Source organism: Manacus candei, unplaced genomic scaffold, assembly GCF_025592945.1.
Source record: "Manacus candei isolate 608988 ecotype Guabito, Panama unplaced genomic scaffold, ASM2559294v1 h1tg000045l, whole genome shotgun sequence".
Lineage (NCBI taxonomy): Eukaryota > Metazoa > Chordata > Aves > Passeriformes > Pipridae > Manacus > Manacus candei.
Window position 1 is genome coordinate 4,326,633 of NW_026138093.1, and position 23,971 is coordinate 4,350,603.

Genomic DNA, 23,971 nt, shown 5'->3' on the forward strand with positions numbered 1-23,971 from the left:
CTTCCCACACTCCCCACACTTGTAGGGCCTCTCCCCCGTGTGGATGCGCCGATGCCTAACGAGGGTGGAGTTCTGCTTGAAACCCTTCCCGCAGTCGGTGCAGCGGAAGGGCCTCTCATCCGTGTGCGTCCACTGGTGCAGGAGGAGATGTGAGCTGGTCATAAACCTCTTCCCACATTCCAAGCACTTGTAGGGCCGTTCCCCGGTGTGGATGCGCTGGTGGATGCGGAGGGTGGAGCTGTCCCTGAAACTCTTCCCACACTCCCTACACGGGTAGGGCTGTTCCCCAGCGTGGATGTGCTGGTGGGTGAAGAGGTGGGAGCTCTTTCCAAAACTCTTCCCACATTCCAAGCACCTGAAGGGCTTCTCCCTGCTGGGAGGCTGATCAGGGACCACCAGCTCAGAGCTCCCCCTCAAGCTCCGGCCGCCTTCCCGGCACAGGCTGGCTCTTTCCTCCTCAGAGCACCCTGGGCTGGCTTTGGAGCCCCTCCTGCGGGGGGATCTCCGGCCCTTTTCCTCCCCGCTGCCTTCCTGCGCCGGGGAGCCCTTCAAAACGGCCTCTCCCACCAGGGTCTCACGGGGGGATTTGTCCTCCGGGCTCTCCCTCCTCAGCTCGGGGCCTGGGGCAGGAAGCAAGAAGGACAGGCAGGGGATTTGCCTCCGGCCCACAGGGAAGGCCAAGGACATCCCCCCAACTCCGGCCCCGGCAGGACGGCGGCGCCAGCGGGGTTGTCCTGCAGCCGGGGCCATGCTGGGCTGACAGAGCCAGCACAACACCCGCCCAAAGGGACACTGACTTCCTCCTCACCTGCCTGGGGGGCCCAAGCCATCTTCCTCTTCCTCGCAGCCTCCTCCTCCATCCGCCCAAGCTTTGGGAAGGACAAATCCTGATGGGGGGAAAACAAGGGCTGAGCGTGTTGGCTTGGGGGTTCCTCCTGCCCAAGGCCATCTCTAGAACTCACCGGGCATCCTGTGACCATAAAAACCTCCAAAACACCAAGATCCAGCCCAGAAAAACCCAAACCACTGACATTTAGGCAAAAAACCCCTCAGAAATAGCAAGATGAACCCCTCACAAACTGCAAACAGTTGAAATTCAGCTAAAAAATACTCGAAAATATCAAGATTCAACCAGAAAAACTCTCCAAGAAGTTCCCCCTCTCAGGTCTCCCCCCTCTGGGGTTCAGAGGGTCTCCCCTCTCTGGGAAGCTGGGGGTTCCACTGAGGGATGCTGGCAGTGCTGGGGATCCCAAGGGTCCCTTCTCCTGTGACCCTCGCCTTCGGGGTGCCGCGTTCGAAGACATTCCCCCTCTCCAGGTTCTCCACCTTGATGTCCTGGGGATCCCAGGGGTCCCCACTGTCCAGGTTTCCCCTTCTCTGCAACCCCTCTCCAGGCTCTCGGGGTACTTGCAGCTCTCCCCTCTCTCCAGCCTCCCCTGCTCTCCAGGGATCAAGGCATGGGGACACCAAGGCTCCCCCATGGAAACCCCGCTCCTGCTCTCCCCACTCCTCTTAGCCCCCCTCTCACACCCCTTTTCCATTGGCCCTTCAAACACTGACTCCCCCCCAGCTCCCTTTGGGGGTGACCCACCACCCCTCACGCTCCCTTTGGGGGTCCCACCCGCTCTTTTCCCTTCTCTCACCCCTTTCCCATCGTGGCCGCTCCGCTCACCCGACAGCGGCAGGAAGGGCAGGGACAGGATGGAGCAGCAACAGCAACAGCAGGAGAACAATCACCCCCCCTCCCATGGGTGCCCAGGAAGGAGGAACTCGTCCCAAATATCCTGGGGGGAGTGTGGGGGGTTGGGACATAGTCAGGCTGCCAGCACAGATTTCCCTGCAAAGTCTGCAGTGAGTCAAGCTCTGGAGAGGGGATTGTGCCCCATGGATGGGATTGCAGAGGCTCCCTCAGGTCCCCAGCAGGAATCAGCAAACAGAAAGAGACACAAAAGGTCCTCCCTGAAGAGTTCTGGGGATGTGTCCTGTAGGGAGGGGACAGTGTCACCCCACCAGGGCAGGGCTGGCAAGTGGGAGGCTGCTCCAGGGGTCTGCAAGAGGCCTCGTGCTCTGCTCGGCCCCAGCACTGGCTGGTACCAACACCCCCGGCTGCCCCTGGCCCTGGGCAGCTCTGCTGCCACAGGCTGTGCCCTCACCGTGGCCCTGCAATGGCCCTGCCTGTCCCTCACCCGTGGCCCTGCCCGTGGCCCTGTCCCTTGGCTCTCTCTCTGCCAGCTCAGTGTGGGGCACACGGGCTGGGGGTCCCTCCCAAGCCCCCCGGGCAGCCGGCGTTGGCTGGGGGGATGTGAGGGCTGGGCCTGATCAGCACAGCCCCGGCCTCGTGCCCAGCGCCTCTTTCCTGACCCACACAAGAGCTTCCCGGCCCCCCCCGGGCTCCCCTGCTGCTGCCTCTGCTCCTGGCCCTGCCTTTGCTGCTCCCTTGGCTGGGGCAGCGGCTGCAGGGGGGGATGGCAGCAGCTTCAGCTCCACGGCACTTCCTGGGGGGAGCTCAGCCCGGGGGGACGGGCAGGGACCTGATGGGGATGGACAGGGGCCCAGCAGGGACAGCCAGGGCCTGCAGGGGAAGGCACAGGGACAACCTGGCCCCACACACTGCCACGGCTGTCTCTGCTCCTCCTTGCAGGCTCCGTGGCCAGGCACAGTTTGTGTTCCTGGGTGCCCACCATCTCAGCACTTGGAGACGCTCAAATCAGCGCCCGCAGCTCTGCAGCAAAGCCCCAGCTCACCTGGCACACAGGGGATGGACACAGCACCTGCTCGGGGATGGGCACTGACAGCTTCTGTCTCTTCCCCACCACAGGGCTCTCCTTCCTCAGCAGCACCTCTGCCTTGCACTTATTCTCAGCCTCACCTCAGGGACAGCTCTGGGCTCACCTCCGCGCCACTTCTCAGCCTCACCTCAGGGCCTGGGCTCAAGGACAGGAACCTGCAGGGAGGGGACATCAGGTGCAAGCTGAGGGCTGCCTGCTTGCACTGGCCTCTGGGCTTCTTTCTCCTTCTACAACCATACCAGAACTTAGCCTGCTTTTCTAACCCCACACATTTACAGACTAACCTTGGAGATAGATATGGACAGACATCTCTATCACCCTGGGGATGGAGCCTCAAGCATGTGCTGCCACAGGAATGGCAATCAGAGAATCACAGAATCAGCTGCGTTGGAAAAGACCTCCGAGATCATCAAGTCCAACCCTGGATCCAACCCCGCTGTGCTTCCCAGACCATGGCACTGAGGCCACATCCACTCTCACCTTCAACACCTCCAGGGACGCTGACTCCACCCCCTCCCTGCCCAGCCCATTCCAAGGCCTGATTACTCTCCCAGAAAAAAAATTGCTTCCCAATATCCAACCTAAACTTCCCCTGGCACAGCTCAAGACCCAGCCCTCTTGTCCTACTGCTGCTTCCTGGCAGAACAGCCCCACCCCCACCTGGCTCCAACCTCCTGGCAGGGACTTGCAGACAGTGATGATTCCTGCTGGGGACCTGAGGGAGCCTCTGCAATCCCATCCATGGGGCACAATCTCCTCTCCAGAGCTTGACTCACTGTAGACTTTGCAGGGAAATCTCTGCTCGCAGCTCCATCCTGAGCACAAGGTCAGTTCGTATCCACAAGTGCTGATCCAATGGGTGCCCTGGGATTGGAGCCTGGGCTCTAATTAACCTCTCCTGTGCTACCAAACAACAGGAGCTGTATGGCCAAGGGACAAACTGTGATCCCTGTCAGTGTCCATGGCCCCTGTCAGTGTCCTTCAGGGAAATTGGGAGGAGGAAATGAAGAAACCAGTTTGGAACTAAACTGGTTTGAAAGTGGGAAAAACCTCCTTCCATGGAAATAAAACTTAGACAGTTTTTCCTGGGCTGAACAAGCTCATTCAGGGATGAAGGACTGGGACTTCTGTGGACACTTGTGCTGGTTTCTTTGGACACTTGTGTTCCTTCAGAGAGCCCCTGGGAACACTCTGCTGTTCACTCCCAGTGCCACCAGTGCCTGGGTCCTGTCTGCAGCAGCAGATTGCAGTGGGATGGGAGAAATGCTTTTCTGAGCCTCTGGGCTGGACACAGGCACAGCCTGACCCTGAACCCAAGGGAAACAAAGACAAATTCCACAGCTTTAGCTGGACCAAGGCTGGGGGGGTTTCCTGAGGGCAGCACTAACCAGACTTTTGGGTGTGTGTGTGAGACAGGCAGAAGCACAAATGCCTGCACAGCCCAGAGCAGTCAGTGTGGGGCTGTGCTTGCTGCTGCAGAGACCCCCAGGGAACAAACCCAGGCAATAGTTTGGGTTTATTCCTTGCTCTGTGTCAGTGGAATAGAATGTTCCACAGGAGCTCTGTCCCCCTCTGTGGCACCGGGTGGCTCGAAGCTGAAGAGGGAGGGGGGTCAAGTGCAAGTTCCCTTCTGAAGTGTGTGTCCCTAAGGAGGACACTTGCCTTATTATTGCTTATTGTTTGTAATATCTTACAGATATATCATACAACACCTTGGGATGGATTCTGTAGAATATGTGCCATAGATATGATACAGAATATATCTGATTGTTGCTTTATCTGTCTGTCCAGACAGATATTGTGTATGCAGAGAGATTGTAATTGAGGGATATGTTCCTCTCAATACCCTGTTGGCTCCACTCCCAAGGCCAGCAAATTCCTGAAGCTCCCCCTTCTGTGCCCTGCAGGTTTGGGCAGATTTGCAAGAGCAGGGGAATCATTCCCTGCAGCCCCTTTGCACTGTAGGAAATGGGAGCCCTGTGCACATCCTGCTGCCTCCAGATTCCATTCTGGGTGTGGGAAGGACCCTGTGGGGAGCAAAGAAATGCCTGGTTCTGCAGGAGCTGCAGATGCTCAAGGGGCAGCAGGACCAAGTCAGGGGCATGGGGGGGCCTGGGGGGCTTTGGGGTGCGGGAGGGTCCTGGGGGAGCTGGGGAGGGGCTTTGGGGATTGGGGGTACAAACCAGGACAGACCAGAACAGACTAGCACAGACCAGTACCTCCTCACTGCTCCCCAGATCTCTCCTGGAGCTGGGCCACATTGTCCTGGGACACCTGAGCCCCCCCAGTGCTCCCAGTACAGCCCAGTGTGTTCCTGTCCCAGGGTGATCCCTCTTTGGGGGGGGTTGGAAGTGATTTGAGGGGGGGCTGTGGGAGATTTGGGGGGATCTGAGGAGTTTGGATGGGGATTTGGGGGTTTTGAGTGCCTTTAGGGAAGTTAAAAGACGTCTTGGGTACATTGGGGGGTCAGAGGTACCTATGGGAGGAGGGGATTAAAGGGAAAATGGGGGTTAGGAGACATTTGGGGGGGGTTAATGAGGCCTGGGCGGGCAGAGGAGGGGCTGCACCAAGATCAGGTGAGTCCTGAGACCCCTCCTGGTGTCCCCAAGACCCTCTTGGTGTCCCCAGTTCCTCCCTTGACACCCTGAGACCCCCCTGGTGTCTCCAATGTTCCCAGGGACTTCCCATAGCCCTAATTCCCCCCTAGGCACCCCCAATTCCACTGTCCACAAACCCCTCTCCACTGTCTCCAAGGCCATTCCATATGTCCCCAACCCTCCATCTCACCCCAGGAGCCCCCCTGGACCCTCTGACCACAAAAACACCCCCACACACACTCATAGAAAGGCCAAGGGCATCTGGGGAAACATTGGGGAGAGTTGGGGGCTTTGTAGGGCCCTGGGTGATTACTGGGGGATACTGGGATACACTGGGGGGAACTGAGGGACACTGGGAGGGCACTGGGAGGGACAGGGGAGTTACTGGGGGATTACCAGGACACACGGGGAGACACTGGGAGGTTACTGGGCCATACTGGGGGTTACTGGGTGCTCACTGCAGGATCACTGGGCCATCCTGGGGGGCAGTGGGAGGTCACTGGGACACACTGGGTGGTCACTGAAGGGGTCACTGGAAAGTCACTGGGATATACTGGGGTCTAGGGATCCCCTTACCCGGATGTGGTACATTTCCCCCCCCCGGATTTTGGGGGGCATCCCTAGGACTCCTCCTCTTTGGGGCTGGGGAACCTCCTGAACCCACTGCTGGGCTTTAGGGGACCCCCCAAAATGCCCTCAAAACCCCTGAAATCCCCCCCTCGACACATGAAAACCTTCTCAAGGTCCCCTCAAATGCCCTCAGACACCTCATCCCTCCCCAGCACCCTCTAAACCCCCTCAGTGACCTGCAAAACCCATCTGGGATTCCCCAGTCTCCTTTAGGGACCCCCAATCCCCCTCAGAGACCCTCAAAACCGTCTAAGACTCCGTAAACCCCCTAGAGACCCCAAAACTGCCTAAAAGGTCCCGCCAGGACCCCCAAACCTCCTCAGAGACCCCCAAACCCGACCTGGCACCCCCCAAATCTCCTCAGAAACCAAAACCCCCTCAGAGACCCCCAAACCCCTTCAGGAACCTTCCACCACCTCCTGAGTCCCCTCAGGACACCGAACTCCCTCAGGGACCCCTCAAAACCTCCTCGGTTATCCCCGCACCCCCCCGCTAAACCCTCCCGAGCCCCCCGGGGGACTCACAGCGCTCAGAGCGAACCGCAGGCCCCGCCGCCATCACCGAGTCCCGGCTGCGCGCGCACCGCGCTCAGAGAACGCCGCCGCAGCCAATCAGCGCGCGGCCACGCCCCCGCAGCCCCGCCCCCGGCCCTGCCGCGTTGGCTGCCGGGAATCGGTGATGGCGGCGGGTCGGTCGGTGAGCTCTGAGTGCGGGCGGGGGGTGCGGGAGAGCGGGGTCTGGGGATCCCCTCGGGGGCTGCGGGGAGCGCGGCTGGGGGGGGAAAGGCTGGAGGGCTCGGGAGGGTTTAGCGCGGGGGGTTCGGAGGTTCGGAGGACCCTCTCGGGGGCCGCGGGGCCCGGAGGCCTCCCAAGAACCCGGAAAGGGTGATTCGATTGCTGAGAAAGTCCCTCGGAAAAAAAATTCAAAACCACCCAACGGAAAAAAGAACCGTAAAAAAAGGAAAAGTAAAAAAAAGGTGAAGGAAAAACTGCAAGGGCAGGATGATTTTATTGCTTTGCTTCAGTTTTTCCCTGGTCTCCTCCTTCTCAGATTCTTTGCTCCCTTCCTTTACAGAAAGCTTTTCTGCTGTTCTGTGGTTTTGGGGTCCCTGAGGAGGTTTTGGGGGGGTTTCTGAAGGGGTTTGGTGTCCTGAGGGGACTTAGGGGGGAGGTTGAAGGTCCCTGAAGAGGTTTGGGAATCCCTGAGGGAGTTTTGGAGTCTCCGAGGGAATTGGGAGGTCCTGGGGGCTTTGGGGGCGATGTCTTTGAAGGAGTTTTGTGGGTTTCTAGAGGGATTTTGGGAGTCCCAGACGGTTTTGAGGGTCTCTGAGGGGGTTTTTGAGGTCCCTGAAGGGGCTTGGGGGTCCCAGGTGGGTTTTGCAGGTCACTGAGAGGGTTTAGGGGGTCCTGGGGGGAAGATGAGGTCTCTGAGGGGATTTGGGGTGGTTTTGAGGAGGTTTTGATGGGTCCAAAGGTGGATTTCTGAGGGGGTTTCAGGGGTTTTGCCTGGATTTTGGGGGGTCTCCGTGTCAGTCCTGTCTGGCCACGGCCAACTAAAACTCCTATGATGCCATTTCCCATCCCACCACAGCGCCTCTGCCAGCCCAGCAAACCAACCCCAGGGAAAGGGGATCCCAATTCCCCCCTCGAACCCCAGAGACACCCAAAACTCAGCACACAGAGACCCCAAAGGAAGGGGGGCCCGGGTGTCCCCTAAAGCCCAGCAGTGGGGTTCAGGGGATCTCGCAGCCCCCAGGGGAGGGGTCCTGGGGGTGCCCCCAAAAGTCCTGGGGGAGCAGAACTGACGAAGGGGATCTCAGTGCCCCCAGTATAGCCCAGTGACCCTCAGTATGGCCCAGTAACCCCCTCAGTGACCACCCAGTGTGTCCCAGTGACCTCCCACTGCCCCCCAGGATGACCCAGTGATCCTCCCGTGAGCACCCAGTAACCCCCAGTATGGCCCAGTAACCTCCCAGTGTCTCCCCGTGTGTCCTGGTAATCCCCCAGTAACTTCCCAGTCCCTCCCAGTGCTCCCTGGTTCCCCCCAGTGTGTCCCAGTATCTCCCAGTAACCACCCAGTGCCCCACAAAGCCCCCAAGTTGTCCCCAACATGTCCCCAGATGCCCTTGGCCTTTCTGTGAGTGTGGGGGGGTGTTTTTGTGGTCAGAGGGTCTAGGGGGCCTCCTGGGGTGAGATGGAGGGTTGGGGACATCAGGGATGGGGTTTGGGGACAGTGGGGTTAAGTTTGGGGGCAGTGGAATTGGGGGTGTCAAGAAGGGAATTGGCACTATGGGGAGGCCCTGGGGACATTGGAGACACCAGGGGGGTCTCGAGGTGTCAAGGGAGGAACTGGGGACACCAAGAAGTTCTTGGGGACAACAGGGGGGGTCTCAGGACTCACCTGATCTTGGTGCAGCCCCTCCTCTCCCCTCCAGGCCTCTTTAACCCCCCCAAAATGTCCCTTAACCTCCATTTTCCCTTAAATCGCCTCCCCCCACAGATCCCTTTGATGCCCCAATGCCCCCAAAACCTGTTTTAACTCCCCCAAATGCACCCGAAGTCCCCCAACCCCCCCCCCCATCCCCATCCAACCCCCCCAGGTCCCCCCAAATCCTTTCCAACCCCCCTCAAAGAGGGATCACCCACACCCTGGGACAGGAACACAGTGGGCTGTACTGGGGGCACTGGGGGGGGTTCAGGTGTCCCAGGACAACATGGCCCAGCTCCAGGAGAGATCTGGGGAGCAGTGAGGAGGTACTGGTCTGTACTGGTCTGTACTGGTCTGCACTGATCTGTACTGGTTTGTACCCCCAATCCCCAAAGACCCTTCCCAGCTCCCCCAGGACCCTCCTGGACCCCAAAGCCCCCCAGGCCCCTGACTTGGTCCTGCTGCCCCTTGAGCATCTGCAGCTCCTGCAGAATCAGGCATTTCATCAGCAAATGTGCAGGTGACACCCAGCTGGGGGTGTGTTGATGTGCTGGAAGGCAGGAGGGCTCTGGAGCACAATTGCTATGAGGAGAGGCTGAGGGAGCTGGGGGTGTTGAGGCTGGAGAAGAGGAGGCTCAGGGGAGACCTCCTGACTGTCTGCAAGTCCCTGCCAGGAGGTTGGAGCCAGGTGGGGCTGGGGCTGTTCTGCCAGGAAGCAGCAGCAGGACAAGAGGGCTGGGTCTGGAGCTGTGCCAGGGGAGGTTTAGGTTGGATATTAGGAAGCAATTTCTTCCCAAGAGAGTAATCAGGCCTTGGAATGGGCTGGGCAGGGAGGGGGTGGAGTCAGCGTCCCTGGAGGTGTTGAAGGTGAGAGTGGATGTGGCCTCAGTGCCATGGTCTGGGAAGCACAGCGGGGTTGGATCCAGGGTTGGACTTGATGATCTCGGAGGTCTTTTCCAACGTGGCTGATTCTGTGATTCTGTGATTGCCATTCCTGTGGCAGCACATGCTTGAGGCTCCATCCCCAGGGTGATAGAGATGTCTGTCCATATCTATCTCCAAGGTTAGTCTGTAAATGTGTGGGGTTAGAAAAGCAGGCTAAGTTCTGGTATGGTTGTAGAAGGAGAAAGAAGCCCAGAGGCCAGTGCAAGCAGGCAGCCCTCAGCTTGCACCTGATGTCCCCTCCCTGCAGGTTCCTGTCCTTGAGCCCAGGCCCTGAGGTGAGGCTGAGAAGTGGCGCGGAGGTGAGCCCAGAGCTGTCCCTGAGGTGAGGCTGAGAATAAGTGCAAGGCAGAGGTGCTGCTGAGGAAGGAGAGCCCCGTTGTGGGGAAGAAACAAAGCTGTGAATGCCCATCCCTGAGCAGGTGCTGTGTCCATCCCCTGTGTGCCAGGTGAGCTGGGGCTTTGCTGCAGAGCTGCGGGCGCTGATTTGAGCGTCTCCAAGTGCTGAGATGGTGGGCACCCAGGAACACAAACTGTGCCTGGCCACGGAGCCTGCAAGGAGGAGCAGAGACAGCCCTGGCAGTGTGGGGGGCCAGGTTGTCCCTGTGCCTTCCCCTGCAGGCCCTGGCTGTCCCTGCTGGGCCCCTGTCCATCCCCATCAGGTCCCTGCCCGTCCCCCCGGGCTGAGCTCCCCCCAGGAAGTGCCGTGGAGCTGAAGCTGCTGCCATCCCCCCCTGCAGCCGCTGCCCCAGCCAAGGGAGCAGCAAAGGCAGGGCCAGGAGCAGAGGCAGCAGCAGGGGAGCCCGGGGGGGCCGGGAAGCTCTTGTGTGGGTCAGGAAAGAGGCGCTGGGCACGAGGCCGGGGCTGTGCTGATCAGGCCCAGCCCTCACATCCCCCCAGCCAACGCCAGCTGCCCGGGGGGCTTGGGAGGGACCCCCAGCCCGTGTGCCCCACACTGAGCTGGCAGAGAGAGAGCCAAGGGACAGGGCCACGGGCAGGGCCCCGGGTGAGGGACAGGCAGGGCCATTGCAGGGCCACGGTGAGGGCACAGCCTGTGGCAGCAGAGCTGCCCAGGGCCGGGGGCAAACGGGGGTGTTGGTATCAGCCAGTGCTGGGGCCGAGCAGAGCATGAGGCCTCTTGCAGAGCCCTGGAGCAGCCTCCCACTTGCCAACCCTGCCCTGGTGGGGTGACACTGTCCCCTCCCTACAGGACACATCCCCAGAACTCTTCAGGGGGGACCTTTTGTGTCTCTTTCTGGTTGCTGATTCCTGCTGGGGACCCGAGGGAGCCTCTGCAATCCCATGCATGTGGCACAATCTCCTCTGCAGAGCTTGACCCACTGCAGACTTTGCAGGGAAATCTGTGCTGGCAGCCCGAGTGTGTCACGACCCCCTGTGCTCCCCCAGGATATTTGGGAGGAGTTCCCCCTTCCTGGGCACTCATGGGATGGGGGTTGATTGTTCTCCTGCTGTTGCTTCTCCTCTTCTGGTGGCTCTTGGGGGTGGGCAGGAGGTGTTTTTTGGGGGTGCCGGTCTGGGTTGGGGGCAGAGCCCCGGCGGTGGGTGGGGGGATGTGGGTCCCCCCCAGGGTGGGGGTTGGTGTTGCTGGGTCAGGCCCCGCCGGCTCCATTGTCAGCCCGGTGCCGGCGGGGGGGACACAGCGGGTTTGGGGCCCCCCGGGAGTGCCGGGGGTGGGTGTGGAGCCCGGGAGCTGCCGAGTGTGGAGGGCGGAGCGGGGAGATGGCGGAGCTGGGGGACCCCCGGGAGCCTGGAGGGGGGAGCACGGAGAGAGAGGAGCCCTGGGACCCCCAGGAGCCTGAAAAGTGGGGCATAGAGAAGGGGAAACCTGGACAGTGGGGACCCCTGGGATCCCCAGAACAACAAAGTGGAAAACGTGGAAGGGGAGAATGTCTGGGAATATGGCACCCTGAAGGTGAGAGTCAGAGGAGAAGGGACTCTTGGGACCCCCAACACCCCAGAGGAGTCAGAGGGTCAGTCAGGGGAGACCCTCTGAACCCCAGAGGGAAGAGACCAGAGAGGAGGAATTTCTGGGATTATTTTTTTGCGCTGCATGTTCATAGTTTCGAGTATTTTTTGACTTAGCTGTAACGTTTTGCAGTTTGGGGGGGCCAGGGTCTTCTTGCTATTGTCTGAGTCTTGGTGTTTTGGAGTGTTTTATTGACACAGGACGCCCAGTGAGTTCTAGGAGGAACCCCCAAGCCAACGTGCTCAGCCCTTGTTTTCCCCCCATCAGGATTTGTCCTTCCCAAAGCTTGGGCGGATGGAGGAGGAGGCTGCGAGGAAGAGGAAGATGCCTTGGGCCCCCCAGGCAGGTGAGGAGGAAGTCAGTGTCCCTTTGGGCGGGTGTTGTGCTGGCTCTGTCAGCCCAGCATGGCCCCGGCTGCAGGACAACCCCGCTGGCGCCGCCGTCCTGCCGGGGCCGGAGTTGGGGGGATGTCCTTGGCCTTCCCTGTGGGCCGGAGGCAAATCCCCTGCCTGTCCTTCTTGCTTCCTGCCCCAGGCCCCGAGCTGAGGAGGGAGAGCCTGGAGGACAAATCCCCCTGTGAGACCCTGGTGGGAGAGGCCGTTTTGAAGGGCTCCCCGGCGCAGGAAGGCAGCGGGGAGGAAAAGGGCCGGAGATCCCCCCGCAGGAGGGGCTCCAAAGCCAGCCCAGGGTGCTCTGAGGAGGAAAGAGCCAGCCTGTGCCGGGAAGGCGGCCTGAGCTTGAGGGGGAGCTCTGAGCTGGTGGTCCCTGATCAGCCTCCCAGCAGGGAGAAGCCCTTCCAGTGCTTGGAATGTGGGAAGAGCTTCAGGAAAAGCTCCAACCTGATTAGACACCAGCACATCCACACCGGGGAGCGGCCCTACAGGTGTGGGGAATGTGGGAAGAGCTTCAGTGATAACTCGGGTTTGATCCAACACCAGCGCATCCACACTGGGGAACGGCCCTACCCGTGTGGGGAATGTGGGAAGAGCTTCCGCTGTAGCTCCCACCTCCTCACCCACCAGCAGATCCACACGGGGGAACGACCCTACACGTGTAGGGAATGTGGGAAGAGCTTCAGCTTCTGCTCCAACCTCCGCACCCACAAGCGCATCCACACTGGGGAACGGCCTTATTCTTGTAAGGAATGTGGGAAGAGCTTCAGCCGAAACTCCCACCTCCTTTCCCACCAGCACATCCACTCTGGGGAACTGCCCTACACATGTGGGGAATGTGGAAAGAGCTTCAGGAAGAGCTTCCACCTCCTCACCCACCAGCACACGCACACTGGGGAATGGCCCTACAAGTGTGGGGAATGTGGGAAGAGCTTCAGGCAGCAATCCGGCCTGCTCACCCACCAGCGCATCCACTCTGGAGAACGGCCCTACAAGTGCTTGCAATGTGGGAAGAGGTTTCCGACCAGCTCCAATCTCCTCCTGCACGAGCGGACACACACGGATGAGAGGCCCTTCCGCTGCACCGACTGCGGGAAGGGCTTCAACCGGAACTGCACCCTCGTCACCCACCGGCGCATCCACACCGGGGAGAGGCCCCACAAGTGTGGGGAGTGTGGGAAGAGCTTCACCCACAGCTCTCACTTGACCAGACACCAACGGACCCACCAGTAAGAGAAGCCCTACCAGTGCCCCAACTGCGGGAAGAGCTTTGGCTGCCGCTTCCACCCCGAATGAACCCCCTGATGCTGAGGCAACCCCTGGAGTCCAGTGACTGTCAGTCCATCCCTTTTACCACAAAGGACCAGTCCCCTTTCCCAGGGGCAGCTTCTTCTCACAGAACCCTTCTTGGGAGGTGTGTGGAGATTTCTGCCTTGGCTGGGGACCCCCCAAGGTCACTGCTGGAGGTTGAGAGCAGAGATCTCTCTCCATGAATGTTGATCTGGGGGAGTTCCATCCAACCGTAATTAGGAATTACAGGTTTTGTGCCAGCTTGGGTAGAATTGCTTCAACAATTGCTGTAGTGTAGAGCACTGTCCTATCTTATGCCGTTCTCCTGGTAGTTTTAGTGTTTCTGTTGTGCCGTAAATAATTCTGATGAAGATCTTTTGTCTGATCATTTGGAACCCTAAATAAATTAATTTCTCTCAATAGATCTGATTTGCCATCATTTAACCTGGAGGACAAAAATGATTCAGTTACACCTCTGTAATTCCTCTAAACTGAAAGTGTTGGCATAATCCAAGGCTGAGATTGGATCCAGCACCCCACAGGAAGTTGGGAGCTCAGGGGGGCCACCCCCCTTTCCCAACCCCTCTGTGCCCAAAGACCCCCATGAGACCATCCGACCCACCAGACCACCCCCCCTTTTCCACCCTTCTCCCTGTTCCTTCCATATTCCCATTGTCCCCTCAATCCCCCATTTCCCCCCTGAACAGTTTTGGGGTCCCAACCCCCACTGTTTTCCCCCTCTCCTGTGGGCACTAAAGGAGAAAATGAGGCTGCACACACAGAGTTCCATTGCGGGACTTGTCCACCCATCTTTCCGGTGTCCCCCTTTCATTGGGGTTCCTTTGGAAACAGCGCCTGGGCTTTGTCTTTTAGTCCACTGGAATTCCCAGCATGACCCCAAAGCAATGCCCTGATCCCACACATTCCCCTCCCCTCATGTGCTGGCTGTGTTCAGCCACCAGAGAAAAACACAGGCTACCATGCAGAGCGTTCCAAGTGGTTTCCACTTTAGCAAACAGCACTCTCTGGATGGAAAACACCAGTCAAGGCCGAAACACTCCTTGTTGATTCGAATTAACAGGCAGCAGCAGCACCCGCCTTAACTTGTTCCCACAGAAATTCTCAGGGTTCCTTTGGTTCAAGGAATCCCCACATGCCATAACAGCCCCTTGATTCCATGAGCTTCCACAGTCTCCAAAGGTTCCTTTAGTTCCATGAGGCCCTGCAGACCCAAAATGCCCTTTGGATTGCAGGAGATTTCCCATTGTCCCAGGGTCCCTTGTGCTTCAGAAGGAGCTGCAGTGGGACAGTGGCCCCTTGGTTCTGTGAGCTCTGCAGTGTTCCAGGAATCCTTGGGTTCCAGGAGAGCCTGCAGTTTCACAAGGAGCACTTGAATGCAGGAGGTTCTGCAGGGTCCCAATGGCCCCTGGATTCTGGGAGGTTCAGAAATATCTCCGGGCTCCCTTGGTTCCAGGAGGACACGCATGTCAGCAGGAACCCTTGGTTCCAGGAGGTTGGACAGTGTCCCAGAATTCCTTTGATTTCATGAGGCCCTGGACTGTCCCAATGGACTCCTGATTCCATCATCCCCCTCAATGTCCCAATGGTCCCTTGGTTCCATGAGTTTCTGCAGCGTCCCAGGGTTCCTTTTGTTCCATGGGGAGCTGCAGTGTCACAATGGGCCCTGAATTCCAGGAGTTTTTTCCAGGGTGACAGTGCTCCCTTGATTCCATGAGATTCCACAGTGTCCCAGGGTTTCTTTGACTCCAGAAGGCCCTGCAGTGTCACAATGGCCCCTTTACTCCAGGAGGTTCCACAGTGTCCTTGCTGGAACACACATGGCTGTAATGTTGTCACCCCTGCAGAGCTGCCTCCAGCTCTGGGCTCCAGCACAGGAAGGACATGGACCTGTTGGAGTGAGTCCAGAGGGGAGCAGCAAGAGGATCAGAGGGATGGAACAGCTCTGCTGTGAGGAAAGGCTGAGAGAATTTGGATTGTTGAGGCTGGAGAAGAGAAGGCTTTGGGGTGACCTAATTGTGTCCTTCCAGTGCCTGAAGGGAGCCAACAAGAAAGATGGAGAGAGACTTTGGACAAGGGCCTGGAGTGACAGGACAAGGGGCAGTGGCTTCACACGGATAGAGGGAAGGGTTGGAAGAGAGAGTAGGAAGGAATTCTTTCCTCTGAGGGTGTTGAGATGCTCTTGAAGGCCCCTCCCAAGCCAAAGCATTCCATGATTGTGGGACTGGTGGGTGAGGTGGTGGTCGGAGCTGTCTGGGGCACAGGGACCCAAAATGAGGGAGTTTTCCATTGTGGGGGAAGGAAGGAGGGGGCAGCAGAACTGACCCCTTGGACACCTTGCAGGCAGGCTTTGGCTTGAAGCTGGTGATGGGGAGCTGAGTGAAGCCCCCACAACGCAGGAGGAAATGGTCAGTGACCTGCTCTGCCAGTGAGACCCCCCCAAGTGCCTGGGCCCACATGGGATGCAGCCAAGAGTCCTGAGGGAGCTGGAGAAAGAGCTGGCCAAGCCACTCTCACTCATTCCCCAGCAGTGCTGCACAACTGCACAAGTCCAGCTGACTGGCAACAAGCAAGTGGGATGCCCATCCCCAGGAAGGGCTAAAAGGAGCATCTGGGCAACTCCTGTCCTGTCCCATTGGCCTCAGGACCGGGGAAGTCCATGCAGCAGATCCTCCTCAGTGCCATCCCATGGCAGGGGCAGGACAACCAGGGGATCAGGCCCAGCCAGTGTGGGGTTGGCAAAGGCAGGTCCTGCTTGACCAACCTCATCTCCTCTGACAAAGGACCCGCTCAGCAGCTGAGGGAAAGGCTGGGGATGTGTCTCTGTGGAATTCCAGAAAGCCTTTGGCACCATCTCCCCCAGCATCTCCTGCACAAACTGGCTGCTCATGGCTTGCCCTGGGGAACTGTTTGCTGGGTGACAAAGTGTCTGATGGCCCAGGGAGTGGTGGGGAATGGAAGGAAATCCAGGTGGGGCCGGGCAGTAGTGGGGTTCCCAAGGGTTCAAGGTTGGGGCTGCTCCTGTTTAACATCGTTCTGGGTGACCTGGGCCAGGGGATCGAGTGCCCCCTCAGGAAAGTCGTGGACAACACCACGTTGGGTGTGAGTGTGGATGTGCTGGAGGGCAGGAAGGCTCTGCAGAGGGATCTGGACAGGCTGGATCAATAAGGTCAAGTGTCAGGGCCTGCCTTTGGGTCCCAACAACCCCCTGGAACGCTCCAGGCTGGGGGCAGAGGGGCTGGAGAGCTGCTCAGCAGGAAGGGACTTGGGGGTGCTGCTTGACAGGGGCTGGATATGAGGCAGAGTGTGCCCAGGGGGGCAAGAAGGCCAAGGGCATCATGGCCTTTGTGGAGAAGAGTGTGGCCAGCAGGAGCAGAGAACTGATTGCCCCTCTGTGCTGGGCACTGGGGAGGCCCCACCTGGAGTGCTGTGTCCAGTTCTGGGCCCTCAGTGCCAAAAGGCCCTTGAGGGGCTGGAGCGTGTCCAGAGAAGGGAACGGAGCTGGGGAAGGCTCTGGAAAACATGTCTGCTGAGGGACAGCTGAGGGAACTGGGCTGGTTGAGTGTGGAGAAGGGGAGGCTCAGGGGGGACCTCATTGCTCTCTGCAATGACCTGAAAGGAGGTTTTAGTGGGTGTGGGGGTCGGTCTCTTCTGCAAAGTCTTTAGTGACAGGAAGAGAGGAAATGGCCTTAAGGTGCATCAGGTGAGGCTTAGATTAGATATTCAAAAACCCTTTTTCCCCTGAGAGAGTGTTCAGGCATTGGAACAAGTAGCCCAAGGAGGTGGTGGAGTCTCTGGAAGTGTTCAGGTGTGTGGTGGGTTGACGTTGGCTGGACACCAGGTGCCCACCCAGTTGCTCTATCACTCCCCTTCCCAGTGGGACAGGGGAGGGAGTAAGGTGGGAAAAAACAACAACTGGTGGGTTGGGATAAGACAGTTTATTTAAAGCAGAAGTTAACAGGGTTTGTTCTCTGCTTCCCATGAGCAGCCATGGTCGGCCACTCCCCAGGAGCAGGGCTTGGGTCCGCGGGACGGTTCCTCAGCAGGCAGCCATCAGACAATGAATGCCCCCCTCCTGCTCCGGGCCTCAGCTTTTAGAGCTGAGCTGACCTCCCATGGGCTGCAATGTCCCTTGGGTCAGTTGGGCTCAGCTGGCCTACTTGGGTCCCCTGCCAGGCTCTTGCCCTCAGCTAAGGAAGGAATGTCCCAGTGTTGGTGCTGTGCTCAGCAGTGGCCAAAACACTGGGGTGTTCTCAACCCCCTTCCAGCTGCCAATGCCAAGCCCAGCCCTGGGAGGGCTGCTGTGGGGAACTGAACTGCAGCTCAGCCAGACCCAACCCAAATATCTATGGCACATATTCTATAGAATCCATCCTTAGGTGTTGTATGATAGATCTGTAAGATATTACAAATAAGAAGCAGTAATAAGGCAAGTGTCCTCCTTAGGGACACACCCCCCCCCCCAAACTCCTGCCTGGGTTTGTTCCCTGGGGGTCTCTGCAGCAGCAAGCACAGCCCCACACTGACTGCTCTGGGCTGTGCAGGCATTTGTGGTTCTGCCTGTCTCACACACACCCAGCCTTGGGATGGATCTGGATGTGACTGGATGTGATGTCACAGGGGAGCTGTGATATCATGGGGAGGTGTGATATCATATGATGGATGTGAAGTCATAGAGATGTGATGTCACAGAAAGGATGTGATGTCATATGATGGATGTGACATCATAGGGAGGATGGGATGTCACAGGAAGGATGTGATGTCAGGGGGAGGATGTGATGTCAGAGGGGAGGATGTGATGTCACAGGAATTGGACGATATCAAAGGAGAGGTGTGATGTCATATGATGGTTGTGATGTCATAGGGGAGTTGTGATGTCACAGGAGAGGATGTGACATCACAGAGATGTTATGATTTCACGGAAGAGGTGTGATGTCATATGATGGTTGTGACATCATAGGGGAGCTGTGATGTCACAGGGAAGACGTGATGTCATGGGGAGATGTGATGTCACATGAGAGCTGTGATGTCACAGGGGAGGATGTGACGTCACAGGGATTATATGATATCACAGGAGAGATGTGATGTCATATGATGACTGTGACATCATGAGGGAGATGTGATGACACAGGAAAGATGTGATGTCGCAGGGGAGCTGTGATGTCACATGGGAAGTGTGATGTCACAGAAATGGTATGATGTCATATGATGGATGTGTCACCATAGGGGAGATGTGAAGTCACAGGGCTGCTGTGATGTCACAGTCGAGCACAGGATGTTACAGGGATGATATGAGATCACAGGAGAGATGTGATGTCACAGGAAGGATGTGATGTCACAGGGCAGCTGTGATGTCATGGGGAGGTGACAATGACCAAGAATGCACTCAGATTGGGTCTCAGCTGCATTACGTTTGTTCTGTCCAGCATTGCAGTAAATATTTCCTTAGAGTTGTTTACATTCCTCTGCAACTTCAGGGCTGCAACTGCTCAAATTCAAGGCCTACCATCCAGTCATTTCCCACAATTCCTCCTTTTTGTTTTTAAATTGAAAAATAAAGCTTGGGAGAAATTCTGACCAATCACTCGTTGAACACAAGATATCAAACAGGGGACACATAATAAAATACACAAAACTTATTCTGCAAACGAAACTTCATTTAACTCAGGGTTATGTGCCTCTTATTTTTTATCTAAAGGTGCTTATGCATATGTGAGGTAATATAGTTTATGCATTTGTGAGCAAAACCAGAATATATTAATAATCATATATTCATACATTCACATGCATACATTCACACAACTTTCATGCGTGATGGCCATCACTTCATGCTCTCACACAAACATACTTTTGAGTTGTATTTTACCTTGTTTTCTGGTTGTGAGCTGTGAAATTACCATTCTTGTTTTTTGCCCTCAGGTGAGTAAGATCTAATTATGTATTTCTTGTTTATATGAAAGTATAACTTGGAAAACATAAACAGATTTCTGCTACGTTCAATTCAAAACCCAAATACATACAAACATTCTTATAATTTAAAGATAAATATATACTCCTATATAAAAGCAAAACACACACTTTTCTATGCAAATGGGCTTTTGGACTTCAAAGAGAACTTGTCAGTAGTCACTACAAAAATTTCAAAAGCTCTACTTCTCCACCACTTTCATGTACGCATCTTAAAACAATTTTGGCTGTTTAGATAAACAACTTCAAAAAAACAGTTAGTAGGACCATCTCATGAACCTGTGTTTCCTCACTCCCTCCCCTTCCTCTTTTTTTTTTTTTTTTGTACTGAAATTAAACTGTTAGGTTAGTTGTTACATGAATAAAAAGCCTTGCTTTGTTGACTGTGAGCTTAGTGTCCTACAGGTTTTTATATAAGTTGCCTATGGTGTGCTGTATCTCGGGGGTCTGTCTTAACATCATCTTCTTTTTCACTGTTTCTGTCAAATGTTTTTGGAGGGTTGTCAACTAGATTCAAAATACCAATTAATCTCAAGTTATACAAGATGATTGTGTCAGGGACGAAGTTCCCATCTATCAGCGCTTGCATTATCCAATTAAGCACAAATACATTCCCACTGCATGGTCTGTGGTTGGACCATGCCATTGTTGAACAACTTAAGCAGCATATTGATGAAAAACAAAGAAAACAACATAAAATATCCACAACAAAGGACTAATAGTAAAAGTGTAGACAATAATCTCTTTGTAATCATATCCATCTTCAGTGAAGAGATCGGAATAGGTTCCAGCTGTTCCTGCATCATTGGGTCAGCCAGGGGCACTTGCATGCTATGCTGTGGCTGTAAGTAATCATAATCTCTTTGCAGTCAGCACACAGGGGGTCAGCATCCTACTGTTGAACGTAGACTTAGTCTCCAAGTTGGAACAGATGAATAGGAGTGCTCAATCTCACAGATCCGGAGCACAGAATGAACCTATAGAATTTCTGCAAAGTAGAGCCTGGACTATTAAACAATTTTCGCAAAAGAATTTCAAATTTCAGAATTTTTGTAACTTGGCTGTATGAGAGGAATTTAGGTTCTATAGCACGAAGTGACTGGCTGTCAGTTACTAATAAAAGGCTGTAGAGAATCATGTAGGACAAAGCAGGTAGTGCAATACAATCAGGCACCAGGCACTGTCACTGCTTGTGTTAAATGGTCAAGGCTTGTGTGCTGTGAAGAACCCAAGAGCATTAAGAGCATAAAGAAATATATCCAGGGCATGATCAAAATTCACTCAACTAAGGCATTCAGTAAAGCAATGCACAAGTCAGACAAAACATTCAAACAACTTAAACCAACCATCATGCTATGAAGTTAGCAGTCTATTAAAAGATTGCAGGCATGATGTGAGCTGGGGCCTCTGGGGGGACTGGCCACTTTCTTTGCTTTTCAGCACAGGGCCCTTCTTCTGTGAGGCCCAGCACCCCATGCACTGTTATTTATAATCTTGTGTGGACTCGTAAACTAAGAGGTTTCCTTCATATGTTGCAGTAGTTAGAGAGGAGAGAGAGAGATTCAAAACATTCCTTGCCACTTGCTATAAAACCACTGGGACAAAACATATATAAACAACACCCATCTTCATGAAAGACAATAAAACATAATATCAATAACTATGGTATTGTCTGGTAACCTGACAGCACTATTCAAACTATACAAGCAATCCACCCTTTCAAAGCCTTTCCAGTCTGGATATGATACAGAATTTTGAGTTTGTTTTTCAAATTTTAGCTAAATTCATAATACAAATTCAATTATGTTATAACCCTCTATACTGGAGAAAAATGCAAGTTTTGACTCTAACTCTGATCCTCACCCACCAGCAATACAACACCACATACAAAAAGAATAAGTCAAAACACATTGTTGGTGACAGAGACTTTCTTAACTCTGGAATAGTAGATTCAGGGATCTATTAGGGCAAGAGGCCTGCTATATAAGAAAGAAAAAACAATGCATTTTGTTCTTCAAGATGCATGGCCTGCATTGAATGGCTAATGCATGGCTGTAGTTATTGCTCTGATCAATACAAAGATGACAAAAGCAATTAGAACAGTTTCTCTCATTTACTGTGTTCTGCATCATCTTCTCAGTCTCGGGCTTGGCTCACCAGAGCCACAGATTGGCTCCTCTTATTCATGAGAATTACTAATGATAGATTGAGAGTGAATACTTTTTGATTTGTGATATAACTAAACGAATAAGGGTCACTTGAAGGCATAATAAAGCTATTGTTAGTCATATTAATTACAACATCGGGTGCATCTCAGGTCTTTTCAATACAGACTATACATTTTTTGCACTTGGGATCAAATTAAAGATTTAGTTTTGTTTTCTCTCTTTTTCCAAAATTATAATCAAGGATGGAGAAGGCCAGATTCCAGCTTGCAGCTGGTTCTTTAGGTGTGATCCATATTATCTGCTTGTATTTTTAGGTGGTTTTGTCTATGAAATTCTGGTAAGAGAACAAAATTCACAACATAAGCAGCACAAAGGAGAGCAAATAACTAGTTGTAAGATCATGTAAAAATCAGCTGAGTAAACTTTTTAAACACAATTCTAAAGATGTGATCAGCATAATGCCAACCCAGGGTAAGGCCTTTGGCTTTAACCACTTGTATTCACAGCACCAGCTGTGGGGGTGCTTCAAGAAGACAGTTCCCCTACTCCTGCAGACTGAGGGTCTAGAGAAACCCTGAGCAAAGTACACACAGAACCTGACAGGGTCACTCCACTGTCAAGGTCACTTCTCAGTTTATAACAGGGAGATAGAAAGGTGTTTTATCTAAGAGTTAAGGAAATCCTCAGCCTGCTGGCTTTCCATTTATCTTATTTGCAAAGTTGTAGTTTTTAGAAAGCAGGAGGGTTCTACCACACCCCTCCCCAGCCCCGAGAAACTGGTAATTTAAACTTTTTTGAGTTCGGCCAGAGGAGGTTTAAGCCTCTCACTCGGTTCCTAGGCAACAAACTATCTCTATTGTGTGAGCTACTAACACCTTATCTCTTTCTCTGCTAAGGCAAAGTTTTGCAAGAGGGCTTTTTATCCTTTTTGTCAAAACCCTGCCTTTTTTTTTTTTTTCTGAATACAACATTTTGGCAGAAGGTTTTTATAGGGGTACAATACAATCAAGAAGGTGTTTCACTAAAACTTTTGTACAAAGCCTCATTTCCCGGCCCCTCCGCCGCTCCGCCGCCTCCTGCCGTGGCTGCCGGCGCTGCCTTCCCCCGGCACGCCGGGCTCGGGCAGCACTTTGAATAACCCTAAAGTGAATTTCTATGCTCTTGTGTTCACCTGAGACGCTCTAACGGGAGGAGAGTCTCCCGGACTCTCATCTCTGGGGTTTAACAGTGACTTACAAACTTACGGTCGCTTCTCCACACACACACACGCTAGCACGGTACCGTTAGCAACACCGTGAGCTCACGGCGACATTGGACACACAACGCAATTAACACGAGAGTTAACAGAGATACGGGCGGGCAGTTCTCTATCCTGCCTCTCCTGCCAACGACAAGTGGCACTTTTTCGGGGTTGCTCTGTTCTTGTTTCCCTCTGGGGCTACTCCGTTCCTGGTTTTTCTTGCATTGCTGCTGCCGGGCTGTCCTCTCGCCGGCTCCCGGGCACTCCGGCCCTACCCGTCCGGCGCTGCCAGCTCTGCTCCGCCACGCCCTTAGGATTCTCCAGCAGCCGTAGTGGCTCTCTGGTGTTCGTCTGCACCTCAACTCCGCGCGGGGGGGCAGCGGCCACGATTGGAACTCGCACTGTTCGATCGGTGCAGTGCCCGCTGGGCAGCGATGTGCTACCCCTTCCAGCAGGGCGACTGCACGGCCGAAAAGTCTCCTATCAGCGGCGAGGAGGGGTGGCCTTTCTGTTTTTACTGTCTCCGAGGGTGATTTGCTAGGTTTTTCTTTTATTTTCTGGCTTGAAGGGTGGTGATTTTTTAGAAGCATGATCTTTTGAAGTTTTAAAGACAGTTCACCACAGTTTCAGGATGCTGGCAGCCTGCTTAAGAGACTCAGTGGCTGCATTAAAAAGCACTCTTCCTGCAGAGTCCCAAATGTCTGTACCAAATGCTGACTGAGCATCTACCCCATTTCTTTTGCACCAACTATATAAGGTGCAGAGCACACATTTCTGATATTTCACACCGTGCTTCTCTAGTATCTCTGTTAGCACTGTACCAACAGATTCCTCCTCCATGGATATTTGTGCTTCCATTATTTATTCCCCAATGGCTCACCTTCTTTCCAGGAGTCTGTAAGTCTTGACTTATTTTTCGGCTCTGAGGTCTGCCAACAAATGCTACATTTGGGTTCCATCCTCACTACTCTGAGGTCCACAGTCACCGCTCTCAGTTCCACGGTGATAAATCCCTTCGCTACCGCTCTAAGGTCTGCTGCAAATCTTCTGCAATAAATCTTCTCTATCACCACTCTAAAGTCTGCAGTCTTTCCAAGGAATTCTCCTTGCAGTAAATCTTCTGTGCAATAAATCATATCAGGGTTCACCAATTGACGACAGCCAAGAATGCACTCAGATGGCAGGGAAAGACACATGGCTACTTTATTGCTCTCAAAGGTTTCTTTTATACTCTTTGTATACTATCGTGCTACAACATAATTGGTTAAAAGTCTCAAACATAAAACACTGTACATACTTTCATTGGTAACACAGAAGGCACTGTACATACTTTCATTGGTGATACTACACACATTTGGATTGGTGACCTTTGGTCTCGGCTGCATTACGTTTGTTCTGTCCAGCATTGCAGTAAATATTTCCTTAGAGTTGTTTACATTCCTCTGCAACTTCAGAGCTGCAACTGCTCAAATTCAAGGTCTACCATCCAGTCATTTCCCACAGGGAGGTGTGATGTCACAGGGG

The 23,971-nt window shown here is 54.4% G+C and overlaps 2 pseudogenes; one reads left to right on the top strand and one right to left on the bottom strand.

Annotated features, from left to right (window-relative positions):
• LOC127474817 (zinc finger protein 850-like) overlaps positions 1–6,590 on the bottom strand; it is a 594,864-nt pseudogene extending 588,274 nt beyond the window's left edge.
• LOC127474815 (zinc finger protein 208-like) overlaps positions 1–23,971 on the top strand; it is a 1,262,639-nt pseudogene that overhangs the window by 963,036 nt on the left and 275,632 nt on the right.